This window comes from Cryptomeria japonica, chromosome 10 (genome assembly GCF_030272615.1).
Source record: "Cryptomeria japonica chromosome 10, Sugi_1.0, whole genome shotgun sequence".
NCBI classification, from domain to species: Eukaryota; Viridiplantae; Streptophyta; class Pinopsida; order Cupressales; family Cupressaceae; genus Cryptomeria; species Cryptomeria japonica.
Window position 1 is genome coordinate 27126305 of NC_081414.1, and position 21425 is coordinate 27147729.

A 21425-nucleotide genomic window follows, 5' to 3' on the forward strand; every position below is an offset into this window, starting at 1 on the left:
TACATTAATATGGTCACACAAGACCTTATGAAACTTAAAATGCTCATTAAAAACCTATTCTACCCATCGAACCCCATTACATTACTCATTTTGGCATTATTTGCCCAACATGGCAATTTTGACAACTTATTACAAAATGACTCATTACATGAGTTTGATGACTCCAAATGGAATTATTATCCATGTTTAAAATAACAAATGGCCATTTTGACCTCATAGACTTAATATCTCATAAATCTTCATTATGGCCTCGTGGTGGCCAATCTTGTCTTGGGTGCTCCTGCACCAATTTGATTGATGATGTTTTTAGAAACACATCATGTTGGACTGCCCATAAGCTAATCTAAGATCCAACAAAAGACTTAGCATTATCTGATATAATTGTGGAGGGAGCTCCAATCTAGTTGCAATCCCCTCAAGGAATTTTGATAATATGATGAAACTATAAGGATTCGGTCAACTACTGAGGGGGGGGGTGAATCAGTAGATAGAAAATAAACTAAACTTTCACCAAACAAACTTTCAACTCAAAATCCAATCACTAAACTAACTGGTTTAGTCATTGTATCAAAAATTGCAACTACATTGTCAAATTTTACTGGTTGACCAAAACATCTTTGATACAATGCAACAGATCTAAAACTTAAATACCATTTAACAAAAACATTAAATCACTTCACTATTATCAGTAATAGCTCATTTCATATCATTTCCGGTCATCTAAACATATCTAAGTGGATTTACTAGTCATTTATATCAACCATATCAAAAACACATCCACAAAATCATTCACCACTTGACACAATGATTTTTCACGTGGAAACCCAAATGAGAAAAACCATGGTGGGGATGAATACCCACAAGTATTTTGAACTCTTCTGAAGTTTGTCCTGTTAGGAGCCAAGCCTTGTTAGAAGCTTTTACAATAATGTCCTATTAGGAACAGATCCAGTTAAGGACCACCCAGTAAGGGATTGACTACAAATACCCTATTAAAGGCAATACCCTGTTAAAGGTAACCTTGGTGGAGGATTTCAAATCCAAGCTAATGGATCACCTAGTTAGAGGATTTCAACAAGAAGCTTGTTAAAGCTTACCCGGTTAAGGGATTTAACTGTTGTAATGGTTAGAGAACAATAGGTTCTTTGTTGATCTGGTAATAGCACTTCCTTGCTTAATCAGATCCTTTTCTGCTCCTATCTACCTTCACAACATTCTACAGACACACCTTCTGGTTTGACAACAATCACACAACCAAATTTGCCAACACTTCATTGAAACAAATCATCCACCTTATAAGAAAATACAATAGGTCGGCAACACAACACAAAACCTACAATTCTCATAGAGATTATAAACATATCAGTTCAATCTTGACCGTTAGATTACATAGCAATCAACTACACATTGTTCTAGACAACTTCAACCACTCTTGGATCACCGTACATTGGATCCTATAGCTCATCATGCATTTGTCACTTAATACTATGCAATTGATCATTCCCAAGATAAACTATTATCTCTATGCATCAAATCCACTTCAAAACTCTTCGCATGCACCATGCATACATGGCATCTTCATCTCCGATCATCATTCGGTCATAGATTATCACAACCGATTCTCCAAGCTCCATCGGTTAGGGTTCTGCTTATCAACTGGTTAGGGTTATCAGTTGATATGCTTGCTTCAATAATACTACTGGTTGCCTTCACTGCTTTACTACCAGTTGCTTTACTGCATCATTACTAGTTGCAATACATCTTCATTATCAGTTACTATTGACATCAATGACAACACTATACTTCATCAATGCAATCTTCATGCAATGCCAACAAATTTAACTTTTGAATTTTCATTTACATCCTTCAAAGCAATTGCCTCTGTCCACCTTGTGAAATAGTTAGTGGTGCCTGCACTTGACACTAGATTGATAGGGCCAATAAAATCAAGCCCCCATTGTGAAAAAAGATTGATCAGTAGAGATGGGATGAAGGGGCAGAGCTGTCAATCTTTGTTTGCCTGCAAAGAGTGCACACTCCTTGCACTTCCTGACCCAGTTGTGAGCATCACCAAATAGGTAAGGACAATAATAACCTTCTCTAATGATCTTCATGGTTGTGGTCCTTGCTGAGAAATGACCACCTGAGGGTCCATTATGAAATTCTTCTTGCGGCCTGAGGGTCTGATCACCTTGAATGTACCTTATCAGGACATCATTTAGGTCCCCCTTGAATAAAACCCCATCCACCAAAGCATAAGAGATGGGCTACAACCTGAGATGTTTCCTTCTGGTTCTATCAAAGTAAGGAGGATAGATGTCATCCCTTAGGAAGGCAATCATGTTCTCAAACCAATCAGTTTGTATGTTTGTCTAATTTTCAATTTGTTCCTCTTCCTGCAACAAGAGGGAGACCTCTGAATCCTTTCCAAATGATGAATTGAACTACTCACAGAGTACTCTTCTACTCACTAATTTGGTAAGCTTGATGTCAAGTTCATATTCCATGACCTTAGTGATCCATCCATCTCTCTTCTCACCTATGTCCTTGTTGAGAAGGAAATATGTAACGCTTGCATGTGGGACTAGGAGTTGAATCTTATTGTTTGAGAGCATGTGTCTGAACTTTTTTAGTGCTCTCACAACTGTGATGACCTATTTCCACATAGCTATACTTGAGCTCATGGTCCTTTAGGCCTTCACTAAAAAAAACTATGGGTTGCTCCAAATCATCCTGATTTAACTACGTTAGGACAACAAATATACTTGATTCTCCTCCCAAGGTGTAGAGGATGAAATTTTTCTCATAGTTTGGATTTACTAGGGTAGGATCTTGAGCAATGGATTGCTTGATCTGATCAAAACCCTCCTTCCCTTCCTTGGTCCATTTGAAGGGCAAATCCTTCTTTAGCATGGTTGTGAGAGGCTTAACCAAGGTTGTAAGGTTTGGGATAAACCTTCTAACAAAGTTGATTCTTCCCAGGAAGCTTTGAAGTCCTTTCTTGTGATGTGGAAGTGGAAGAGAACAATGGCTTCCACTTTATTTGGGTCTATGGTCAAACCATCTTTGGATACAATGTGTCCAAGTAGTTTGCCCTGATCACTGGCAAATACACAGTTGGTGGGGTTCAAAGACACACCATATTCTCTGCACTTTTTGAATACTTGTTCAATGTGAGCAAAGTGGTTTGTTGCATGTTTGGAGTATACAGTGATATCATCAAGATATACAAGTACAAATTCTGCTAATACTCCCTTAAAGGCTATATCCATGGCTCTTTGAAAAGTGACACCTACATTTGTTAGTCCAAAGGGAATTTTACAATGGGCATAAGTGCCCCACTTAGTAGTAAATGCAGTCTTAAATTGGTTTGATTCCTGGACTTGGATCTGATCATACCTTGAGTATCCACCCAAGAATGAAAATCTTTTTGAGCCAATAACTTTGGCTAAAATTTATTCCATAGAAGGGAGGGGATAATGATCTTTGAGGGAGGCTCTATTGAGGTCCCTAAAGTCTACACTCAATCTGATTTCCTCATTATTCTTCCTAACTGGAACAAGATTAGCTACCCAAAAATAATGCTTGATTGGAAAAATAATACTAGATTCTATGAGCTTGGATAGCTCCTTCCTCATCAAAGGCTCAATTTTGGGGTTTATAGGTTTTTTCTTGTGTCTAACTAGCCTTTCATTAGGATCTAATTCTATGGTATGTTGAGCTAAGCTAGCATCAAACCCTTTTAGATCCTCATATGTAAAAGTAAAAATATCATTGTACTCTTGACAAAGATTGACAAAAGTACCTTGATCACTTTGGGAACACACCTTTCCCAAGCTGAGAGATCTTCCACCAGATATAGGGGCTGATTTGTAGTCTTCCTTCTTTGCAGCCAGGTTCATTGCTCTCCCTTTCATCCGATCATCAGTGTTAAATATCCCTTCCAAAGTGATCAATCCCTTGGGCAGCTTGTTTGAGCTTAGCTTCATAATTTGATCTCCATACTGGTCCTACAACATGCTTTTCTTTGTGTGTGAGAACTCTGCTTCATCTTGTAGGAAGCTCACAATCTGTTGATCAAAATCAAAGACCTGCCAGTTCACTTGGTTATCATGTACTGCAGATCTCACCACAAGTCTGATATGATGTTCTTTCTTTGCTATAACATGAGATGGAATGTCATGTTGAGCACTAATTGTTGCTAATCTATCAACATGCTTGTTATGATTTCTAGGGATACTAGAAATGTTGAAGGCCTCAAATCCTTCAATTAGATCCCATGCTCTATGCTTGTAGGACTTGAGAAGGTTGTTCTTGGTGGTGCTATGAGCTCTGACTTGATTTACAACCAACTCACTATCTCCATGCACCTTCAAGGATTTGATCCCTCTCTTTTGTGTCATTTGGAGCCCCAAAATTAGAGCTTCATACTCAGCTACATTGTTAGTGCAGCAGAAATAAAGTCTGAAATAAAAGTAGTATTTCTCCCCTCTTGGAGAAATAATAAGTACACCGGCCCTTGCACCATTCTTGTTCCTTGAGCCATCAAATAACATATCCCTCATTCCATGCATGTCACTGCTCTCTTTGGATAGATTGGGAATATGGGCATCCTCTTCATGGATGCAGTATGTACCAAGGCCCATCTCATCGGACGCCTCTATGGGATCAAACTGAAATGCATTTGCCCACTCATCAAGTAGGCAATCAAGGACTTCCTCCAATTGAATTGTAGTCTCTCTTACTAAAATTTCTTATTTCTCCTGATGGAGGGTACAATTCATATTGATAGGACTTGGGGTATAGGGCTCTATGTGATGATTGACAATAGGTTGATCCCTAATGGTTACTTTTATACCATATCTTGTCCTAAATAATATGTGAGACCAATTTGAAGATATGTAGCCACCTATCCTGGCAGTGAATTCCCTAGATAAACAAATGACAAAATAAGCAGGGAGGTCAATCACTGAGATGCCTTGCAACACACTACAACTCGAGCAGACATGCAAGGTTAGATTAAAATCCCTAATGACCCCCACAGTATGAATTGATGTGCCATCAAGTTGCACTACCCCTCTTTTTATAGGCTCATACTTGATACCTAGGCGATCAACTACTCCCTTAGGCATAAATAAACTACTAACCCCACTATCTATCATGCAATAATGAACAAGTTTATCTCCTATGATTAATGACAAATAAAAGGGGGGAGGCTTACTTATTTTCTTTTGATTTTCTGCTTCCAAAGACTGCACCAAGCTTGTAGGAGTGGAAAATCTTCTACCTTTTCTTGGAACCTCTACAACATTGATATCTTTTAGGACCTCCTGAAGTAGATCACTTTGAGATGTGATAGAAAGGGCATCCCACAAGGAAACATTAAGGCTGGCCCTTTTCATTTTCTCTACTATGTTGAAAGGAATGACAACCTTAGTAGAAGCCTTTGTAGCAATAATATAAAGCTTTGATATTGCAGGAACCTTTGGTTGCTCCCCTTGTGTGACCTTTTGAGTCAAATCTTTCTCTATATTTGGAGTAGCCAATTTATTAGGGATCTTTGGCATTGGGGACTTCATGGCAGCTTGTAGAGCTTGGACTGCTGTGGTAGAAGTAACACTAGGGTCTATGGCCCTTTTCTTGTATCTTGTATTGCCGACAACATTGTCCCCACTTATCTGATTTATTCCACAAAGATTAGTCTCCTGCCAATTCATGAAAGATGAATCTCCTTGTGGGTGATTATAGCAATCACCAAATTGTTGTTGCCTTGATGTTGTCGGTTCATTTTGTGCTACTAAGGCCTGAGAGAACTCACCATTCTGGCATGCAACTTGATTATGTGGTTGATTGCATGGGATACACCAATCTTGTTCCTGAGCAAGATTGTTCTGAATTGGTGCTGTGATTTTGAGGTGCTTGCAGCTGAGGGATTCACACTATTTAAGGGCCTAGGATTACTCCATTGGTTCTGCCCTTGATAACTAGGCCTCTGTTGTTGATAATTTTGATTTTGCAGTTGATAAGGCTTATTGTTGGCCTGCAAAAACTATCTCTTGATTGAAACTCTCATTACCAAATCACTGCATCAAAGCCTTGAGCTCTTGAATCTCAGAAGGTGGAGAAGGTACAGGTGTAAGCAATTGACTTGTGTATGTTGTTGGTATTGGTGCCAAAGTAGGTTGTTGTGTAGGAGCTTCTAGGAACAAAGGCATTGGAGGTCTAGGAGACAACTTCCCTACTTGTATTAAACAATTCTTTGCCCTAATAGAAATATCATAAGCTCCTAGAAGGTTATCTCCTCCCATTGATTGAATCATTGTAGCTATATCATTATTCAAATCCCTGAGAAAATATAGCAAAGCATGATTGGAAGAGGGTTTTACCAATGTTGGGATCCTGTCCCAAGTCTTCTGAAATATGTAGTTGAAGTCTCCCACTAACTCATGGGGTGCTCTCTTGATGGTTGTTAGCTGCTCAACCATTAACAAATGGTCACTTTTATCCTTTAAGTGCTTGCACATTTTTTCTCCCAATTCATCCCAGTTGTAAATGTAGCTAGGAGTTAATCCTCTATACCATTGGAGGGCTTTTCCCTTGAATGAAGAGGCAAGAAGCCTCACTGCAACATTTTCCTCTGTGACATCAAACATCGAGCAAATGCTTGCAACATCTTGGATGTTCTCATTAGGATTGATAGAGGTTTTCCTAGTAAAGAATGGTATAGACTTTATGGCTGCAACTGGGGTGTCATTCTTTAGGGTTAAAACTAAAGGGTTTCCATCATTAAAGGTGACAAATGTATGTTCTCTTAGCACTTCCATGGCAAATAGTGGCCTATTAATATGAATGGCAGAGCCCTTAGGTTGTGTAGTTCTGATAATAGGAGCGATATAATGAGACTTTGGGGGTGTGGATGCTTCTTCTTGAGTTCCCCTAACCGGTGATAAAGAATGTCTACCACTAGTTCTCCTATAACTTGAATAAGGGAGTTGAGTGAATTAAAAATTACCTCTTGAAGATGACCTGGTTTGTCTTCTTGGCATAAAAGTTGCACTGGTAATCACCAAGAGTCTAAGTGTATTCCTTAGAGTCACCAAGTGCTTGATGGATTGCCTCCAAAGGCAGGAATGCCAATAATCAACATTCAATCCTTAGAAAGAATGTTGAAATCTTGAATGATAAGTCTCACCAGGCGTGCCAAAAACTGTTCTCACAAAAGTTGAACCCGCTTGATGAACAACCTTGATCATCAACCTTGTGCAACATGGAAACAAAATCCCAAGTGTGGGACTTGCAAAAGTGAGGTTGAGTCTCCGAGAAGGTCAGCTTCCTTTCCAATCTGAGTGCAAGTGTTAGACTAACCCAGCACTGAAATATCTATTCTACTGGTTTTGATAGGGAAAAGGGAGAAAGAAGGGATGCTTGGAAGAGGGGGAAATGAGGTTCATACCTAGATTGAAATGATGATCTTCCCTGCCTATAACTACACAAAATATTAGTAAGAAATAACCTAGGGTATGCACACCATTCTATCCTAATTAGCTTCCTCAGTGAAGAGTGAAGGTTGGAATTCTTGTAGGATGGCAAGAGGAATTGAGATTAGTTCATAGGTAACATCTAAAGGGGAATCAACACAGTCACATACACTAAGGAAGCAAAATAATAATAAATTCAAACAACAAGGTAAACCATTACACAAATTGTATGAACTGAAAAGAGGCAAGAAAATATTTTATTAATGCAAAGGCAAAGCAACATTTACAGATGTAGAAGAAAACCCACATGAATTTCTATAGGAGAAAGAGAAGAAGATCCTTGTAACAAGGCTACAAATTTGCCTTTGTAGTTTAGGCATAACTCAGGTTGAATCATAGTTAGAAACCCTAACCCTAGTCAGGGTTAGGTTACAAAATATCAGAGAGGAGAAGAAGATCGGATTGATTGATCTAATGGCGTGTTGAATGTCATCTTGAGAAGGTCCTTCATTCCTCGAAAGAAGCAAGAAATCACTGCAAGTGGAGAGACTTTGGTGTTGATGGCGTGCATAATACACTTGCAGGGAAAAAGCCTCCATTCCGCATTGAATAGCCATAGGTGGTGTTTGAAAAATGGCTTGCAAGGTCACTTCTGAAGTAATGGCGATTGAATCTGATGGTTGGATGAAATCTGGTTGAAATCCGGGCACCAACTGAATAGAAGAGGGACCTCGACCGTCAGGTTCACAACTACCCTGCACAGAGGTTTGAATGTCCAACGACCCTTGTAGTATGAAAATTAGTCGTTTATTAGAGATATTCACATGAAGATGGACGTGCGAGATCTCTCCATATAGCGCCTCAAAGGGCTCAATTGATCTTTAAAACATGGTCGTTCGATCAGGCCTTATGAAGATCTAATGGTAAGTGATTTCTGACATAGCAGGTCGGGTCCACATTCATTTTGTTGAGTGACCGTCGAAATGGTTTACAACTCACTGCATGGGATAGCAGGGAGTAACAATTCTCTATGTATTGTTACCCTGCATGGTCATCCTTGTATGCTTCTACTTGGTGCGGGATAACGAGGAAAATACTTTCTCACCGTGTATTGTTACCCCACATGACACCATGTTGTTCTTTTCCTTCGACACAGGGTGGCGGGGAACAACATTTGTTCCACCCTCGGTTACCTCACAAGGTCTCTAAGCATCCTCACTTTATCGTGCGAGGGAAGACCAAACTACTTACTATTCTTATCCCACACGGTCATCTTTGCCTCTATCCTTTGTATGTGGACAACCTGATCCCTAATCGGATCCATTTTTTTGCTATCGTACGACATCATTTGCGTGTTCTAAAAAAACTTGCAGGGAACTAGGTCTAACCCTTAGAAGAAAACCCCCCGTGACCAGTAAGGGGAAATGGGGAAAATTGACCCGTGAATGATCGAAGACCCTTCAACTGATGGAACTTTAAGTGAGTTGACCGCCCAAGTCGGTCAAACTCAAAAATAGAATCATGGAGCCCAAAATAGAATAAAAGACTCCCTCTTGGTACTGCTAATATAATGCGCATAACACATAGATTACCCAAGCACACATAACATGCAATTTATGCAAAATAATATATCCCCCAGATTGGTTATCCTCAGGGAAGGGTTGACACAAAAAGGGGCAACAATATCCAAGTCTACTAAACTTCTCTTCCATTAGGATTTTCTTTTTGTAATGTCGCCCATGTGAAAGTGCTTGCTTTAGGTAGGAACTACTTGCTCTACCAAAGAAGTAAAGGGAGCAATGTACCTTATTAATATATGGATTTTTCTATCAGTTTATAACCATCCTTGGCATTGTATTGACTATGTTTCAATCCATCATAGATAATCTTATATTTGCCACTTCGAAAGGAAAAAAACCATATTAATGGGGACAACCTTGATTTGAGTTATCTCTATTGTAAGAAAGTTAAGTAGCGGAACAACTTCCTACACTAACCTTGAGAGGAGGGTAATGCAAAAACTTTTACAGATCATCACAATAGTTATAGAAAACAAAAATAGATATAATAACATTCAAACCATAACACAGTGATTTACGTGGGGAAAACCTTTTCGGGAGAAAAACCCCACACTCCAAAAGCTGCCCAATATTTTATTCTGCAATAAAAAATAGATTACAATATATTTGTAAAGCAAGCTCTTCACAGGAGTACCACTAATCAAAGATTCAGAGGTAACTCAATAGCCATAAGACTCTTACATGCAACCTCTATCTCATGCACCTCATATATAGGAGATACAATACAAGAAACTATCAAACGGTATTACAAAACCGTGGGCTAAAACCACCCAATAAGGTGTAGCCAACCTTATTTCACTTCTAGATGCCCTATGACATGTCCCTCCCTTCTTACAACTCATTTATCTGTCCGATGTATTTTATATTTCCTATTTCAAGAGTACAAACTTCCGGATGCCATAACTTGAGAACCGTGTGTCCCATTGATGAACCGTTTGAAGCGTTGGAAATATTGCAAAGTGCTCTATTGCCTCGTAAACTGCTATGCCATTTACACCTACTTTCCAGGGTGTTTTGGGGTCTCTAAATTCCTCAAAATCAAATTTAAACCTTTCATTGGACCCATCCAAAACAAAAAATTTAATATCTTCAAAACTAGCTATGATCTTGCGATGTAACTTTACCGAAATGCTTATCTAGCCAAACAGAAGCTTTGGGGATAATTTTGCACTATTTCATGTCCAAATAAAAACTTACTATAAATAGTAACCTCATGTAAATGCAAGGTTGAGACACCATTTTCCCAACACCTATCATTGGTAAGTTCAAGGAGTTGAAATCTTTGAACCATGTCCATCCAAGGGTTTTGTCTCCCAAAGAGGGTTGCACATAATCCCTGACATAGCTACCCCATCATTGTTTGAAAATTTTCTTTGTGTGTTCTACAACCACTAAGCTCTCTAAACTAGGATAACTCACCCAAGAATCTTCCCAGAATAGGGCCAAGCCACAATCGTGAATGTCCCATGTTAGGTAATCTATGACTACTAATTTACAATCTTACATAAAATTCTAGACTCTTGAACCTTGGGGAGGATTATTGGTAGTAAGTATTCTAGAATGATCCTCTCCTCCAAGATATTTACTCTTAAGGGTCTTGCCCATTTTAGGTGTGGTACCTTATACATTCTCCATACCATCTTTGCACCAAAGGCTCTATTTTGAGATAATTAAGTCATGATTTCCATTCCACTTATTTCTTTCACCTTTAAATTTTTTTCCTAGGAGATTAGTGCAATTGTGTCTTGTTCTATAGGACCTTGCTATAATTTTTTTCTCACATTATCTAATTTGTTCCAATTGAGAAGGATAGGCAAGACACTAAATTGGGATTGTTAAATTATTGTTTTGAGCATGGTGATTTTGTTAGCCCACAACAATCATCTAACTTTCCAATAGGCCATTCTTCTCAACATTTTCTCCCCCCTAGTCTTAGACCCTTTGCCAAATGTAATCCCAAATATGTGCAAAGAAGTTGGTCAACCTTGAAGTTGAAAATTCTCATGATTTATCAGTCCTTCCCTTATTGGGGTGAACATGAAAAAGATCTTTGGTTTTTCTTTACTAACTTCTCGCCTCAAGGCTTTGGGATATAGATTTAAAATATTCTTAAGATGCATTTCTTCCTTTATCTTAGCATTCTCGAAGAGAATTGTGTCATTTGTGAATTGTTGATGAATCACTACAAGGATCAAACTAGTAATATCTATACCTTCTAACCATCTCTAACATGTAGCCTTGCCAAAAGATCTACCTAAATCTTCCACTATTATGATGAAGAGGAAAGGAGATAACAAATCCCCCTATCCCAAGCCCCTTGAAACTTAAAAAAAAAACCTCTAAAGAGCCCTTGATGAGGACTAAAAATCTGCAAGCCCACTATACAATTAAAAATCAAATCCAACCATCTCTTGTTGAAGGTAACTGCTTCCATGACCTTTAATACAAATCTTTAGTCTACTCTATCACGGTCCTTATTAATATCTAATTTAATCAACATGCTTTAACTCTTAATTTTTTGCATTGAATGAATTACCTCTTTGGCAATAATTACTCTGTCTATATTGGACCTTCCTAGAATGAAACATGTATGCTCATTCGATATTATATATGGTAGTATTCTCTTCAACCTATTTGTCATGGTCTTCGATATTAATTTGTAAATGGTGTTGCATAGGGATATTGAGCAGAAGTCATCTAAGGCTAAGGCTTTCTCTTTCTTTTTTTCGTATTAAGTAAATGAAGGTATTATTAATTTATCTGAGAAATGTGCCCGAAATTTTGGCCACCTCTATGGTATCCACTAATTCTTTTCATAGCATTCTTCGACACTTCTAAAAGAAGCTTGTTGGGAACCCATCCAACCCTGGGGCCTTGTCCAAATGTAATTAACTAAGGTCCAGTTCAATTTCTACTACTACGAAACTAGCATTCAAAATTTTATTTTGCTCCTCCCCGATCAATTTTGTGATGTTTTGAAGAAAGATTTGTTGTTCTTGGAGACTAGAGCCTCCCTATTGTCAAGTAAGTTTGTAAAATAGGATATTGTTTCCCTTCTAATTGCATTAGGAACCTCTAAAATGGATCCATTGACCATTTTAATATTTGAAATTTTGTTCACATCCCTTTGTTGTTTTGTCACACAATGAAAGTATTTAGTGTTCCTATCTCCCTCTTTGATTCATGTTTCCTTGGATTTCTTCCTAAAAAAATTCTTCTTTTGCTAAGATTTCATCATACTCCATCAAGTCCTTCTCTTTTAGAAACTGATCTTGATCCATTCCATTACATATCACTTCCTCGTTGAGTTGCCCTAGTCCTCCAAAAATTCCTTAGATTCAAAGATATTTTTAAGTGTAAGATATTCTACTATTTGATTTTCTACTTTAGAAGTTTCAATTTAGGGATGAACCAAAATTTATGGTCTTGTAGGGTGTTACTCCTTCCACCATTCATGCACTAGACCTAGAAATGTTGATCCTTCAACCACATGGTCTCAAATTTAAAATGGCATCTGGCCAACCTTTTATCCCCTATGATCACTAGTTCAATTTGATAATGGTCTAAGATTGAGCTTGGTAAAGTGACACTTTTGAGTCCAAAGGGGAAGGATTCCATGTCCCCATAGAAAATGAACATGTCCAATTTCTCTGCTATATTACTGAAGGTAAGGCTCTTGTTTGTCCATGTGTGTGTGACATTTGCAATATTTACTTTCAATATGTTTTTTCTATCCACTCATTCCATGATATCTCTTGGAACCAGTTACTCCTTTGAATACCTCACCTCTTCTTGATAATGTGAAGAATTATATTGAAGTCTTGCCAAGGATATGCCAGGAATTGGGATAAGAAGCTAAAAACAAATTCAATGTCATCGGGTGAATTCACAAAGTTGGTTCCCACTTTTTCCAACGAAGGAAATTGGTGAAAGTGGAGAATTTCGTTTAGGGGGGGGTTCAAGCGAAGTGGGGGTGTTCGAACGGACTACCCTTTGGGGTTCGAGCGAAGCCCCCACTTTGCTCGAACCCACTCTTTCGAGCGAAGCACCTTTAATGCTTGATTATGTCATTTTTCAATTATATTGGGGGGGTTTGATCGAACCTCCCTTCATTCAAACCCCCCTAAAAATGGGGGGTTCGAGCGAACCCCCTTTCGTTCGAACCCCTTTTTTAACACTTCTCTGGAGCTTTCTACATTTTTTTGCAGATTTTTGGCCTTCAAACCTATGGTTGAAGGCTCAAATGGAATGATCTTAACAACCCAAAATATAGTATTGTATTCCTCAAATCAAGCTTTCCAATGAATATAATATTATTACATATTGAGTTTATTATGAACTTGTTTTTTTAATTTTACCAAACATAGGTTTTTCACCAAACATGAACTTCTCTGTTCAACGAATTGGGAAAAATAGGAAACTAATTCAAAAAAAATCTGAAAAATATCTAAACCCCAGGTATTGATGTCTTCTTTCTAACCAAAAAAAAAAATTGAATTTCGATATATATAGAACAAGTTATGTGTTCAAACTTAAACCTATGTCGGAATTATGACTAGTCGGACTTCAAAACTTAATAAAATGAAAAATATTGAACATATCACTATCAAACCAACTGCAAGCCCTGAATATTGATGTTACAAACCAAAATTTGAAAGAATTGAGTTTTTATCATTTATAGAAAAAAAGTTATGTGTTTCGGGAGGCACATCACTCTTAAAAAATGTAGTTTGTTGTAAAAAACTACTTTTCGAGGGAGATAGAATTTTTTTTAAAAAAATCCTGAAAACAAATTTGAAAAAAAAAAAAATAGAATGTAGAGACAAAATGCTACCAATCACTAATTTACATCATCTTCAAATTCTTTATAGTTTAAAAGTTATAGTTGTTGGAAGTTGAAGATTATTTTAAAAGTGTTCATCTCAGTGTCAAAAGTGGGAAAAAAGTGGGAACCATTATTGTGAGTTCACCCCACCTATAATTCCCTTTTTTTTATGTAGGTGTTGGGTTCATAAACATTTGCTATGATGAATTATAATTTTGAGGCCAAAAGGTTAACCTTGTAGGTAACCCAATGATTACCCTCTGTGTATGGTGAAAAGTGGATTATGGAAACAACATTATTGAAAGACTAAATGAATTCAACCACAAAACCCTAGCCTGAAAACAACAAAGATCCACCATAACATATGAAGATTACCTAAGACAATGCAAATCAATAAAATAAAAAAGATTATACCATCACATGTCCACTAGGGTTTGAATCTCCATTGATCTTGCTTGATATGTTTGCTCTCAGATTTTATGTGTGCACAAGAGCTCAACAAAGAATGGAAATTTGGCTGATAGCTTGATCACAAAAAGGCTTGATTGCATAAGATTTATTAGAATGCTAGGAGTGCTTAGGAGAGTTGATAATGAAAGAAGCATCCTCTTATATAGAAGACATTGTAAGAAATGGAGGGATAAGATTAAGAGGTGTAAAAGATAGATGGTCGGCTAGGATTAGAGGGTAGGTAAAAGAAATAATAAAATGATGAGAGGGTAGGTAGTGTAGGAATTAAGAGATGAATGACATGTGTCGTGGGTAGAAAAGGCTAATGAATTAATTAAATAAATAAAGATTTATTTAATTAATAGAGAAAGTAGGATCAATTAAATAAATAAAATATTTATTCATTTAGGGGAAGAACAATTTATATAAATAAATGTATTTATTTAAATAAGGAAAAAGGCTAGAAGAGGAAAAATGAATCAATTTAATTAATAAATATTTATTTAATTAATAGAAGACTTAGGATAAAATAATTAAATAATAAAAAAAATTATTTAATTAGACAGGACAATTTTAGGTGTCTACACCCTCAACTATTTTTCTATTAGGATAGATTATAGTTTCCAGAATATGGCTAAACCACATGATACTTGGGTTGATTTCACCAATTCTACTTGCCATAATTTAACATTCCTCCTAAAACTTCCAATTCAATGTTGGTCAACTTAAAATTTTTAATCATGAATATTTCTACATTTGAGAGTTTAATCCTCCACTTGACCAACCGTTGTTTGTTAGAGGCATTTAATCCCCTAACATTCCATGACAGGAGCCTCATGGCTCCAAAGGAAGGGGGACACCCTTCCTTGACCTCAACATTCTATTTAGTTTAACCCGTCCTTCCACATCTCCATCGAAACTCATCTTTTCTTGATCTATTTCTCCCACTGCTCTTCGCTTTTCCATAGTTTGGTGTGTTCCTTCTAGAGAGGATCTAAATGATACCTAACTTTTACACATGTTGCAATAATTCATCAACACCTTCTAGTTCTGCCAAGTCCCTAGAAAGAGAGTTCTCCTTTTCATCACATGATTCCTTGTCTTCTAAATACTCTACCCGAGGCCTTAATTCAACTGAAAAGGGTTGACTTGCCCCATAATACTTCTCTTTGTAGAGACTCTGATGACTACTTGTAATCCCAAATAGTTAGCATTCCACCTTCAGTATCAAGGCTTGATTGTCTATGGGGTGAAAATATTTCCCCTCCCCCACTTCTTTAATTGAGGAACCTACCATTTCTTTTGTAACTTTATTCCCTTTGTTTTCCTAAAATGAGACAAATTGGGGATGATTAGTGTATTTTAGGTCTGACACAATATATTCCCCTCTTCTTGATGCTAAGGTTTTTGCTACTTTGATATGAATTGGATTAGGTTCATCGCACTACAAAGGGGTTGAGAAAGGTGAGCTCATCCCATTCTCTCCAAAGAAGAATCTCCCTTGATTTTGACTCTTTCAATGCCCAATTCATGCAAATCTTCAAACCATGCATAAATGCTAATAATTCAACATCGTTGTTCATCCGTCTAGGTATCAGTTTCAAAGATTTTCCTACCATGGATCCATCTCATGAGTTCACTAAACAACTTGCACTAGATGGGTTGGGGTTGCCCCTCGACATCCCATTACAATTTAACTTAAAGCACCCTATTTGTGGAGGTTTCCACACCACTTGAGCTCTCCATAATTGTGATTCCTTGCACAGATGACCAATAACCATAGAAAATTTGAGCCCATGCCACCTAAATCTAATTTTGGCATCCCACTCAGTGAAGGAGTGGCTGTTATTTTGATTCAAAATTTTATTTGTACCACGTCCATATTGTTTCTTCCAATTTATGAAGGAAATAAGAAAGACTCATTTCCTTATCTTGAAAGATTCTTCAATTCCTTTCTTTCCAAATGTAGATGAGGAAAATGGAGCTCACTAGTCTAAAAATGCAAACTAGGAATCAAACACAATCCCATCAATATATTTAGGGAAATAATTAACAAGCGTAACTAAAAACCCTTGGGAGAGATGGGCACATTAATTGATTACTTCCTTTTGAGTGTTTCAATATGTTTGGATATAATAGAATGATGAAATACATGAACTAAGACTAAGTCAATGCAAAAATGATAGTAATCAACATAAATGGTAACTACAAAAGGACATGCAAACTCTAAGAACAAATATGGAAATAGGAATTAGAAAGGAACCCGTGCCTACAATTTGAGTCTAAAGATATTGGACTATGTGGCTAGGCATCCTAGTCCCAAAGGTGTTTGATGCAAATATCTTAAACATATTTTGAATCAGGATGTCACTCAAATTAACTTCTCAAAATTCTCTTGGAAAAGTGTCAGACTATGTGCCTAAGCCATAGTTTCCAGGGTTATGCTTTTTCAATTTATGAATCTTTTTGTATCAGTTTGTAATTTTTTAATTTGTAATCTTTCCCTATCATATCTTAAACTTGAACACACAAGAGAGAGAAAAATGGTGTTTGGGTTGTATAGGGGTTTGCCTTTAAGTCAAACCTTGGGTTAGAATTAACCTTACAACAATGATAGATACAAAATAGATCTTACCCTTGTAGGGTAGGGGCTAGATCTGAAATGAAATGCTGAATTAGAATGTTAGACCTTTGCTTATGAATCTCGTTGCCTTGAAGTCTTCATGAAAAGTTGATATTGCTAGGTGGAAGATCATGCATGCCTTCACATAATCTTGATCATGAATGCCATCTTGAATGCATAAAAATCTAAGTATTTGACCTCTACTTTATTATCTTGAAGATGCTTGATTGCTTTCTTAATTGGAATTGAATTGAATTATAAAATTGTGGAGAGATGATGGTTATGTTTCAAATGAGGGGATAAAACTTTCTTTTATACTCAACCTCATGAAACATGTTGAAAATTTTAAAGAAGGCTGACATCAAGTTCACTTTCTCATACAATATTTTCTGACTATAAGAGGGTTCTCTAATTTGGGATCCTTTTGGTTGTACTATGGTGCGAGGCACCCTAGTCTAGTCCTCTTCGGATAGTACAAAGTAAAAAAGTATGAACATGGTGCTAAACTTCCAAAATTAGGCACTATTTGAGCATAATCAAGCAATTTTGGGGGCAAGGAAGGAGAAACACCAAAGTGAGCCCCAAATGAGTATTAAATTGTACGAGGATATAATTTACAACACTATAGTAAGAATCTAAATAACTATAATTTAGAAAGGGCCTATGAGCGGTTTATTTACATGAACAAGTTGGATTAAGCTTTGAGCATCATTAGTCTGCATGTTTTAGATAATCTACAGTTTCACATAGTTGAATGTACCACCCCTAAGGATGTGTGGGATAAGTTAGAATAAATGTTTGGGGGTATTGATGAATTTAGGAAACTATAGTTAGAGGCTTAACCCACATCCCTATCTTCTGACTCTTTTTCCTCAATTGAGGATTACTTGGTGAAGTTCAAGTCCCTTTTGTACCTTCTACATGTATGTGGAAAGACAAAAAATGTCAAGGAATGCATATCCCTAATTTTTTCTAAGTTAAGAGGCCCATACCAAATCTATGTCTCTACCTTCTATTCCTCTATGGAAGCCTATGGAACTGATTTTAAGATGCCTACTTTTGATAAGTTTTATGATAGACTCACTAGAGAAAAAAACCAATTTGCATTCAATGGATTCTCTTCACTCTACAAGTCAGGCACTTACATCATAGTCTAAGGGTAAAGGTAAGAAGAAGTTTCCAATGAAGACATAATCCAAATTAACAAACAAGAGTAACTTCAAGTAACGAGATAAGTTTGATAAGAAATAGAATTACAAATTATAGAGTAGTAAACAATCCTTAAATGGACACAAGAGGAATGACAAAGGTACTTGTAGCTATTGTGGAAAAGACAATAATAACCATTTACATTGTTTTCAAAGGGTTACAACTTTGGAGTGGGCAATGAAGCAATACCATATCATAATAACGATGCCTTCTAAGGGTCAAGTCCTCACAATTAGAGGTTTGGGTTCATCCAATTCAAATTATATTTTAGAGTCCAGAGCATCTCACCATATGATCATGTTGCATGATCACTTAAAAAATATTATAGATAGTCCCACTTAATTTGTTACAACTGGAAATTCCTCACAGATACCTATTTTAGGTTTCAATTTTGTTCATTTTCTAGATGATTGTATAAAGGATGTACTTTATGTACTTGACATTTCCTCTAATCTTCTCTCATTTACTGGATTTGTCACACTAGAGAAGGGAACATAGTTGAGTTCACACTAGATGATATAGTTATTTGAGAACTTCAGGATCTTGCTAGGATTTTTGCATCAATAAAAGTTGATCGTAGGTCTAGCTTTTATTAGTTTCACAACTTCAAGTCATCTATTGGATCTACACAAATCACCCATGTAGACTCTTTGAGTTGATTATGGCATGAGAGGTTTGGACGCCTCAATTATAGATATCTTCAACCATTGAGTATAAAATAGATGGTACTTCGACTCCCTATGGTGTCTTGCATGGATGAGTTGGGTTGGTTCATGGTGACATCATGTCATTCCCAACTCCCTGTTTTTAAAGAGCCAAGTATGCACTTATGTTCATTGATGATTTATCTTTCCAAACATGGATATACTTTCTCAAGTACAAGGGTGACACATTTCATACCTTCAAGGTGTTAATGGAGAAATAATTAGGCTCTTATATTCAACAACTTCATATAGATAATGGGGGAGAATATGTGAACAAGGCTTGAAAGGATTTTTGTACAAATCATGATATCTAACATCAATGCTTAGTTCCCTATACTCCTCAATAGATTGGTGTTGCATGCTTGGAAAACAACATTGAGATCCCTTTCTTAAGGATCTATCCTACCATGCCACCTTTGTACCTGGGTTAGTTCATAGTGACATGGTGTCATTCCCAACTCCCTCTTTTTCAAGAACCAAGTATGTACTTACATTCATTAATTATTTCTCTCACTGAAGTTGGGTGTACTTCCTCAAGTACAAGAGTGATGTGTTTTAGACATTTAGGCCCTTCAAGGTGTTCATGGAGAAACAATCAAGTTCTTCTATTCAACATCTTCACATTGATAATGGTGGGAATATGTGAACAAGGCTTTCAATGATTTTTGTGTAGATTGTGACATCCAACATCAATACTTGGTTCCCTACACTCCTTAGTAGAATGGTGTTGCAAAATGAAAGAACAAATCACTTAGAGAAATGGCAAATTATGTGCTTCATTTGAGGTCTATGGATCCAACATTTTGGGCTGAAGAAATCAATTGTGTCAACTACATACATAATGGGACTCCCCACAAGGTAGTCCGAGACATTACTCCAAAGGAGGCTTGGTCTGAAACCAAGCCTAATGTTTCCATCTTCGGGGTATTTGGTAGTGACCTGCTTGGGCATTCATACCAAATCGTCAGTGTAATGTGATGGAGTAGAATAGTTAGAAGTTCACTTTTGTGGGTTATTGTGAGGATATGAAGGCATATAGATTACTTGATCCATCTAATTGAGAGATACACTTCTATAGAGATGTTAAGTTTGATGTCTCCTTGACATATATATATCCTCCATCTTCTGCATCACTACCTACCTCACCTACATCCTCTCTAGATAATACATCGATCATTGAGGATGTTTTTGATGATGATCCTATTGATCCACCACCATCTTCACCACCTATCTCATCACCCCCCAACCTCCTTCACCATCTAATACTCATGTTTTACCCAGGTTGTCTACACTCTATGTGGGGAGGTTGGATCTTTATTTGTTGATCCCACTACTTCTCTTTACACCCGTTCATAGACTTTTGGCAATAGTATTTCGAGTCGTGCAAAATCAATTGAACCAAGTTAAAGTTTTTTAGAGGCTTCAGGTATTCTATAGTCGAATAGTGCTATGGTAGAGGAGAATTATTCATTAATTAAGAATCAGACTTAATATTGGGTACCTCTTCCTAAGGGAAGAAATTAGGTTCAATGCAAGTGGGTGTAACATACCAAATATGCAACAAATTGTTCCATAGAAAGGCACAAGACACATATAGAGGCTAAGGGTTTTTCATAGGTCAAAGTTATAAACTATTTTGAGATCTTTGCACTCGTAGCTAAGATGAATTTAGTTTGCCTTTTCCTCTCCCTAAACGCATCACAAAGATGGTTCACGTATCAGATGGATGTGAAGCATGCATTCTTGCATGGTTATCTTCATGAGGAGATCTATATGGAGCAACGTTTAGGTTTTGTGTAGGGATCTTCACTTCTTTGTAGACTTTGATGTTCACTTTATAGTCTAAAAAAAATCCCTTATGGTTTGGTATGAGAAGATGAAGCAATTTTTTACTTGCATTTGGTTGCACACATTGTCACTTTGATCATACATTCAGAAACATGGTGATGAAATTTTGGTACTTGTCTTATATGTTGATGATCTTCTACTTATAGGTAGTTCATCATCGATGATTCAGACTATTCAAAGAGCTTTGATGGAGTAGTTTGATATGAAAAATTTAGGTCTTTTGTATTATTTTCTTGGTCTTTAAATTTATCAATTTACGGAGGGGATATCTATATGCTAGTAGAAGTACATGCCATAGACATGATTCATTAGTTTTGGATGACTGATTATAAACCATTACCCACAACATTTTAGTTAGGCGTCACATTGACTTCCACGTGTATATCCCCTACTATTGATGCTGCTTTGTGTAGGATGCTAGTAGGAAGCCTTTTGTTCTTGACAAACACTGGTCTCAACATAAGCTTTGTAGTTGGCCTTGTTTCACACTTTTTACATGATCCACATGATAGCCATTGGTAGGCAACCAAGCACATTTTGAGATATGTTTGGGGAACTGCACAGTTTGGCATTCGATACACATTAGGGTCTACAAAGATAGTGGGTTTCATAGACTTTGACTAGGCTGATGACATTGATCCACACAAGTCCACTTCTAGGTTTGTCTTTTGTCTTGGATCAATTCCTATCACCCAAACTTGTAAGAAA